Raw genomic sequence first — 8,100 nt, 5'->3', positions numbered from 1 at the left:
GCTTTCGGCGTCTTTGTTTCGAGATATTAACGTTCGCAAAAAGGAAGAATAACAAGAGAGAAAAAAAAATAAATGACGGTCCAGGATACTGCCCAAATGGAGCGTGATTGCTGTAACAGAGAAGAGCCTCATAAAAGGTCACGTAGAAGAGAAGTACAGAGGAGGAAACGTAGAACAATGAGGACAATTGGGGGCGCCAAAAAGAACATGTTTTTAAATTTCGAAATTATGAAGCGCCTTTCTTCAAGGTCAAGAGATACACAGCCCTCTGGAGGGGGGTGCTGTCGAAAGAGAAGAAGAAGAAAGAGGTGTAAAAAGCCCAAAAAAAAAGCTTGCAAAAAGAAGCGCCCTACATGCAGAAGGCGCAGAAGGAGAAGGAGAAGGAGAAGATGCTAAGTAAGAAAGAAGCGAAGGTGTCACCCAAAGAGAAAAAAAAAATCCAGGTTGCCAAAAAAGAAAGAAGTCAAGGGGTCACTTAAAAAAGAGAAGATGGAAAAGACGACGTTCACAAGTAAGGAAAAGAAGCAGATGCTATGATAGGGCGAAAAAAAAGAGTAACACAAAGGCCCCAAAAAAAGAAGTCAGTTAAAAGATATCTTCCTTTATAAACATTTAACTCCAAGCTGCGATATATATTTTTAAAATCAAATTGATATCGATATTTTAAATTTTGATTTACCTGATAAAATTTTTTTTAAAAATTGAAGGGAAATCAAAAATTTCATTGGGAGTAAATCGTCAATGGACAATGTATGAATTTATTCATTTTTGTCTTTCAAAAGATCTAATAAAAGATATATCTTAAACAAACAATAGTTTTTTTATTTCTTTCTTCAATAGAATTTTAATTTTTCTTGTATTTTGTATTCAGTTTCCTTTATAATGAAAAAAATTGATTATAGATTTAATATGTAAGCAATTTATTTCCTTTAGTTTTAGAAGTAAAAGGTATAATATTGGGATATGATATGATGGTGATGATGACGATGACAATAATACAATGTTTGAAAGATAAAACTGGTATTAGATAACAACGATCGAGTTTGTATGTAAGAATTATTGAAATGAGAAGGAAATAAAAAAAAGTAAGGGACGAGAAAGAGCCATAAAGCAGTACACGGAGGTAGGATACATCTGTGTTGCCATGACGTTTTTCTTTTTGGAATTGTATGTAAGAATTGTTGAAATGAGAAGGAAATAAAAAAAAGTAAGGGACGAGAAAGAGCCATAAAGCAGTACACGGAAGTAGGATACATCTGTGTTGCCATGACGTTTTTCTTTTTGGAATTGTATGTAAGAATTGTTGAAATGAGAAGGAAATAAAAAAAAGTAAGGGACGAGAAAGAGCCATAAAGCAGTACACGGAGGTAGGATACATCTGTGTTGCCATGACGTTTTTCTTTTTGGAATTGTATGTAAGAATTGTTGAAATGAGAAGGAAATAAAAAAAAGTAAGGGACGAGAAAGAGCCATAAAGCAGTACACGGAAGTAGGATACATCTGTGTTGCCATGACGTTTTTCTTTTTGGAATTGTCTGGAAGAAAGATTTACTCTGTACTCATGTATTTCTTTACTACCCACAAGGGGCTAAATACAGAGGGGACAAACAAGGACAGACAAAGGGACAAAGGGACAGTTCAAACGAATGGCCATTTACACATATACACAAACACCTGAACACGCACACACATGCACACACAAGCACAAACACACATATATTCACACACACAGGCACACATATGCACCCACACACATACACACACACAAATGTATACGTACATAAAAGTACAGTTATACATACAAGCATACACGTATAATATAAGCGAGTGTCTTCCATGTGTACCACATGGTCAACTTACCTCAGTTTGATAAGTAACCTCTCTATTCTCAGAATATCATTTTGTAAGAATCTCTGTGTTGGGGATTCTGTTCAGTCAATTGATGTTTCAATTTGAAAGAAGGCAGTTAAAGAGGAGTGGGTCCAACCATTTAATATATATTTCTTTATTGCCCACAAGGGGCTAAACATAGAGGGAACAAACAAGGACAGACAAAGGGATTAAGTCGATTACATCGACCCCAGTGCAAAACTGGTACTTCATTTATCGACCCCGAAAGGATGAAAGGCAAAGTCGATCTCGGCGGAATTTGAACTCAGAACGCAGCGGCAGACGGAATACCTATTTTTTTTACTACCCACAAGGGTCTAAACACAGAGGGGACAAACAAGGACAGACAAACGGATTAAGTCGATTATATCGACCCCAGTGCGTAACTGGTACTTAATTTATCGACCCCGAAAGGATTAAAGGCAAAGTCGACCTCGGCGGAATTTGAACTCAGAACGTAACGGCAGACGAAATACGGCTACGCATTTCGCCCGGCGCGCTAACGTTTCTGCCAGCTCGCCACTTTAAGGTTACGAAATTATTGTCAAGGTTTATTTGAGCTCGACTCAAAATTTTGTTTGGTCAGGCACTAAACGTGCTTCACCAATACATTCATTTAACATGTGTTACACGTATACGTTACTTTGTACATAAAACATATCTGATTATTTAGCCCCAGACCACTCCTGAGTAAGTATGATTAACGATGTTTCAGCTTGACCAACCATTCTGTATTTCTGAAACTGTACGTCTAGAAAGACATCATTAAATGCGTCTTTTCTAAGAGACAGTAGGATGTGATTTGAGGGCAATCTGGCTATAAGAAGAGAAGACATAGCCAGAGAGAAAACATTACCCGGTGAGCGGTTCAACTTCTCTAATGTTGTAGAGAGGTATAGGCAAAGTAGACAGGAAAGAAAGGGTAGTAAAAGTGGAAGCGTAAGAGAGAAAGAGGGTAAGTTACAGCAGTAGGAGGAGAAATAGTGTAAGAGGGAAGCGCAAACGTTTCCCAAAGAAGTAGTACAACTGTACTACAGAAGATGAGTGTACATCAGCAGAAGACCGTGCATAGATATGTTAGTAGAAAGCTCCAGGATGATAGTAACATTGATCATCAAAGCAGTCTATCATGGATCAAACAACCAGATTACTAAATTCCACTTTGAAGGATGTGCGTTTGCAATCCAGAACAAGAAATATCAAGCAAATACCTGATGCACAAAAGGGACAGAGATGCGATGCAGGAAAAGCAGTAAAATGTGGTAACTGACGCAGACTTCTTGGAGTTAACCCTGAAAACATCAACCACATCGCAAGCAATTGTCCTAAAATGTCATCACAGTATTATCTACTGATAAGACATGATGTAGCTAGGACACTGTATAATGAGATCAATCAGAAGGACAACTCTTGAGGCTAATGAAAATAAGAACCTACAGTATTGTTGAATTAAAAGCCACTCATCATAAAAGGGACTACTGGTGGGATGTCTCAGTAAAAATCTCAATGAAATGTAAATATAATAGACCTGACATAGTAATTTGGGATAGAGGAGAGAAACTGTGCACAGTTGCATAAATCAGTTGCCCGGTGGATGTTAGCATAAAGATAAAGATCAGCAAAGAAGAAAATGCCTACACTGAACTACTGATGAATCTACAGCTACTCTATCCAGATAATAAGTTCAGGTTTATATGGATAACTATTGGGGCACGGGGATATGTAACACACTGCCCATATACCAGTCTTGAGAAATTATGCTTCCCAAAACCAAAAAGGAGAAAGCTGATTCGAAGACTATAGATCTAATCCATCACTGGAACTGTAAAAATCTAAAAAAATTTTCAAACGTTTATCATTTAAGTATATATGAGTATGTCTACACATAAAACTATATGCATGAAAAGACATACATAAAACAAAGCATACAAATCTGCACACATACATACATACATACACACATACATACATACATACATACATACATGCATGCATACATGCACGCACATTGCATGTATACATACATACATACATACATACATACATACATGCATACATGCACGCATACATGCATGTATACATACATACATGCATACGTACATGCATACATGCACGCTTAGATGCACGCATACATGCATACATTCATGCATGCATATATGCACGCACACATGCATGTATACATACACACATACATACATACATGCATACATGCACGCATACATGCATGTATACATTCATGAATTCATACATGCATATATGCACGCATACATGCATATATGCACGCATACATGCATACATACATACACGCACAAATGCATGTATACATACATACATATATGCATACATACATGCACTCATACATGCATACATACAATATGCATTCATGCACACATACATGCATGTATACATACATATATACATGCATACATGCAGGCATACATGCACGAATACACGCACGCATACATGCATTCATAGATGTACGCACACATGCATGTATACATACATATATGCATACATACATGCACGCATACATGCATACATGCATGCATACATTCACCCATTCATGCACGTATACATACATACATGCATACATGCATACATGCACGTATACATGCATGCATACATACATGCATGCATACATACATGCAAGCACACATGCATGTATACATACATGCATACATACATATATGCATACATACATGCACGCATACATGCATACATACATGCATGTATACATGCATGTATACATACATACATACATACATATATACATACATACATACATACATACATATAAAGTATCGGCTCCTAGATTAGCGGCTGGAGACAAGAGAAAGCCCAATAGGTTCAAAATATACATTAACACCCTCACAAAATACTGCTAAACTGATTAAAAATTCCCACAGTTGAAAGCTGCTTTGAAATAGCCCGCAACATAAGATGCAGAATGCCGGGAAGATTACCAACGTGTCAAACAGCTTTACAGCTTTGCATTCGCTTCCACTGCATTATAAATACACGGCTTTGCCGCTTTATACGCTGTATTTCCAATAATACTGAAAAACCCTACCGAATTGGAAAGTAATTTAAAGGGAGAAAATCCATTGAAATAATTAATCAAGGGAGGTAACTGTATCAAGGCATTTGATTTGAATATAGCGGCGGATTTGGTCATAACTGTGCAATTAGCAAGTACAATTCGTGACCATAAGCTTAGGCACGAGTCTTCAACTATAGAATCAGACCAAGGCGGCGAGCTGGCAGAAACGTTAGCACGCCGGGCGAAAATCGTAACCGTATTTCGTCTGGCATTACGTTCTGAGTTCAAATTCTGCCGAGGTCGACTTTACCTTTCATCCTTTCGGGGTCGATAAATTAAGTAGCAGTTACGCACTGAAGTCGATGTAATCGATTTAATCCGTTTGTCTGTCCTTGTTTGTCCCCTCTGTGTTTAGCCACTTGTGGGTAGTAAAGAAATAACTATAGAATCAGGCTAGCCAACGCTTTGTGAACCGAATACAACAGACAGAAACTCTACGCGTGTGAATGCGCACACTTGTTTGATCAACTGAACTATCGTCTACACGTTGTGATAGTGTGAACGTAGGTATACACAGAACCTCAACACGCACTGAAAAACATGAATGCATGTGAGAGTAACAAAGAAATAAGGAAGGTGGTCGTGGGATGTGCTAGAAACAACACACTGGTCTCCCTTAGACCACACACCTTTCGTTTCAAAATATTGACAGTTTTTTTTTTCATCGTAAACGGTTTCTGCAATGGTTTTTAAGTGCATAGAGCAAAAAAAAAAAAAAAATCACCAAAATTGGTCCAGAGGGCAGTAGTGAAGGAGAGGGGGGGATCTTTTCGGTTTGACCGGCAGTTTTTTAAAATAATTTCCACGTAACTAAAAAATTTTAAACTTCGTATACTGGTAGAATGTGTTTATAAAACATCTTTCTCTCTTGGCTTTATTGAGAAAATTCTATAGTTTGTAAGATATTTGTTTTTTTTCTTCAATTTCTGCAATTTCAACCAATCAATGACGTCTATGGAGGTAAAAACATTCTGCGCTGTATGAAAATGTCCCTCGTTTAAGAAACAGATTGGGTTTATTTACATTTGTGAAGAAAAAAGATACCCTTCCCCCAACCCTAACTAACCCTAACCCTAAATCAGATTGAAATGCAATAGATCGATACTAGGGTCATAATTATGGGTGACAATTTCGTATGACACCGCTAGAAAAAAACTGCCATTCAAACCGAAAAGATCCGAGAGGGGAGAGGAATGGGGTGAAAAGAAATCATGGATTTTCTGAAACTTTTTTGATAAAGGTATCCCTTGTTATTTCAAAGGTCATTGTAATAAATAAAATAAAAAATGGAAAATACCCCCTCCCCCCAAAAAAAACCCCCGAGAAAATGCCACTTATGTGAACGTCCTGATTTGAAACCCAGGCTTTATTTTAAAAAAATATATATACATTGTATGTGAGTACATACACACTCATATTTCCCATATTTTGAAATTTCTTGATTATTTTATATAATCTATAGTATTTAAATATTCTAGTATACACATGCACAGATGTACACATAAAATACTCTATGAAATATAGATATTAATGCCACATTGATATCAATCTATATTGTGTATGTATGTATGTATGTATGTATGTATGTATGTATGAATGCACGTATGTAATGTATGTATGTAATGTATGTATGTATGTATGTATGTAAGTATGTATGAATGCACGTATGTAATGTATGTATGTAATGTATGTATGTATGTATGTATGTATGTATGTATGTATGTATATATGTATGTATGTATGTATGAATGCACGTATGTAATGTATGTATGTATGAATGCACGTATGTAATGTATGTATGTAATGTATGTATGTAATGTATGTATGTATGTATGTAATGTATGTATGTATGAATGCATGCATGTATGTATGTAATGTATGTATGTATGTATGTATGTATATATGTATGTAATGTATGTATGTATGTAATGTATGTATGTATGAATGCATGTATGTATGTATGTAATGTATGTATGTATGTATGCATGTATGTATGTATGTATGTATGTAATGTATGTATGTAATGTATGTATGTATATATGTATGTAATGTATGTATGTATGTAATGTATGTATGTATGTATGTATGTATGTAATGTATGTATGTATGTATGTATGTATGTATGTATGTAATGTATGTATGTATGTATGTACGTATATATGTATGTATGTAATGTATGTATAATAATAATAATAATAATTGTGTACAGTGCTCAGGTGCACTACAACTCATCTAAAGTGTATATATAATCAGGTGTAGTTTCGGCGGATTTCGGAAAGCATGAGGGCCTTAAAAGATGCAGTGTCGTAATGTATGTATGTATGTATGTACTTATATATGTATGTATGTATGTATGTATGTATGTATGTATGTATGTATGTATGTATGTATGTATGTATGTAAGGTATATATGTATGAATGCATGTATGTATGTAAGGTATATATGTATGAATGCATGTATGTATGCATGTATGTAATGTATGTATGTATGTGTGTATGTATGTAATGTATGTATGTATGTATATAATGGATGTATGTAATGTATGTATGTATGTAATGTATATATGTATGTATGTATGTATGTATGTATGTATGTATGTATGTATGTATGTATGTATGTATGTGGCCCTCGAAGTCGCAGGAAATGGAGATCTCCTGGTCCAAATTCTTGAACGGCTGCTGTTGCTGCTGCCACCATCTGTGGTTGTTTTCAACTTCTGAGGCAGAGAGAAATAGGGTTTGGTAAGTAATTGAAGAGGGGAAGAAACCTACCACAAGGGGAGAGAATAGCTGAGAGAGAGAGCTTTTTTTTTCTATCTATACTTATTTTATTATGCGAGTAGATCTTTCTCTATCATTCATTCTGATTTTCATTATTTATATCTTGGTTGTCCTTGTAGCTGCAAGTAGATACAAATGAATTTATTTCTCCCTAAATTTGAGGCTTGTCAATGTACCACAACTTGTGATAAAACTACATGGTATATACATAGGCATAGAAGTTGCTGTGTTGTAAATAGCGTGCTTACGAACCACATGGTTCCTGGTTCAGTCCCACTGCGTGGCACCTTGGGCAAGTGTCTTCTATTATAGCCTCGGGCCGACCAAAG

This window comes from Octopus sinensis, linkage group LG20, assembly GCF_006345805.1.
Source record: "Octopus sinensis linkage group LG20, ASM634580v1, whole genome shotgun sequence".
NCBI classification, from domain to species: domain Eukaryota; kingdom Metazoa; phylum Mollusca; class Cephalopoda; order Octopoda; family Octopodidae; genus Octopus; species Octopus sinensis.
This window is presented reverse-complemented; position numbering follows the sequence as displayed.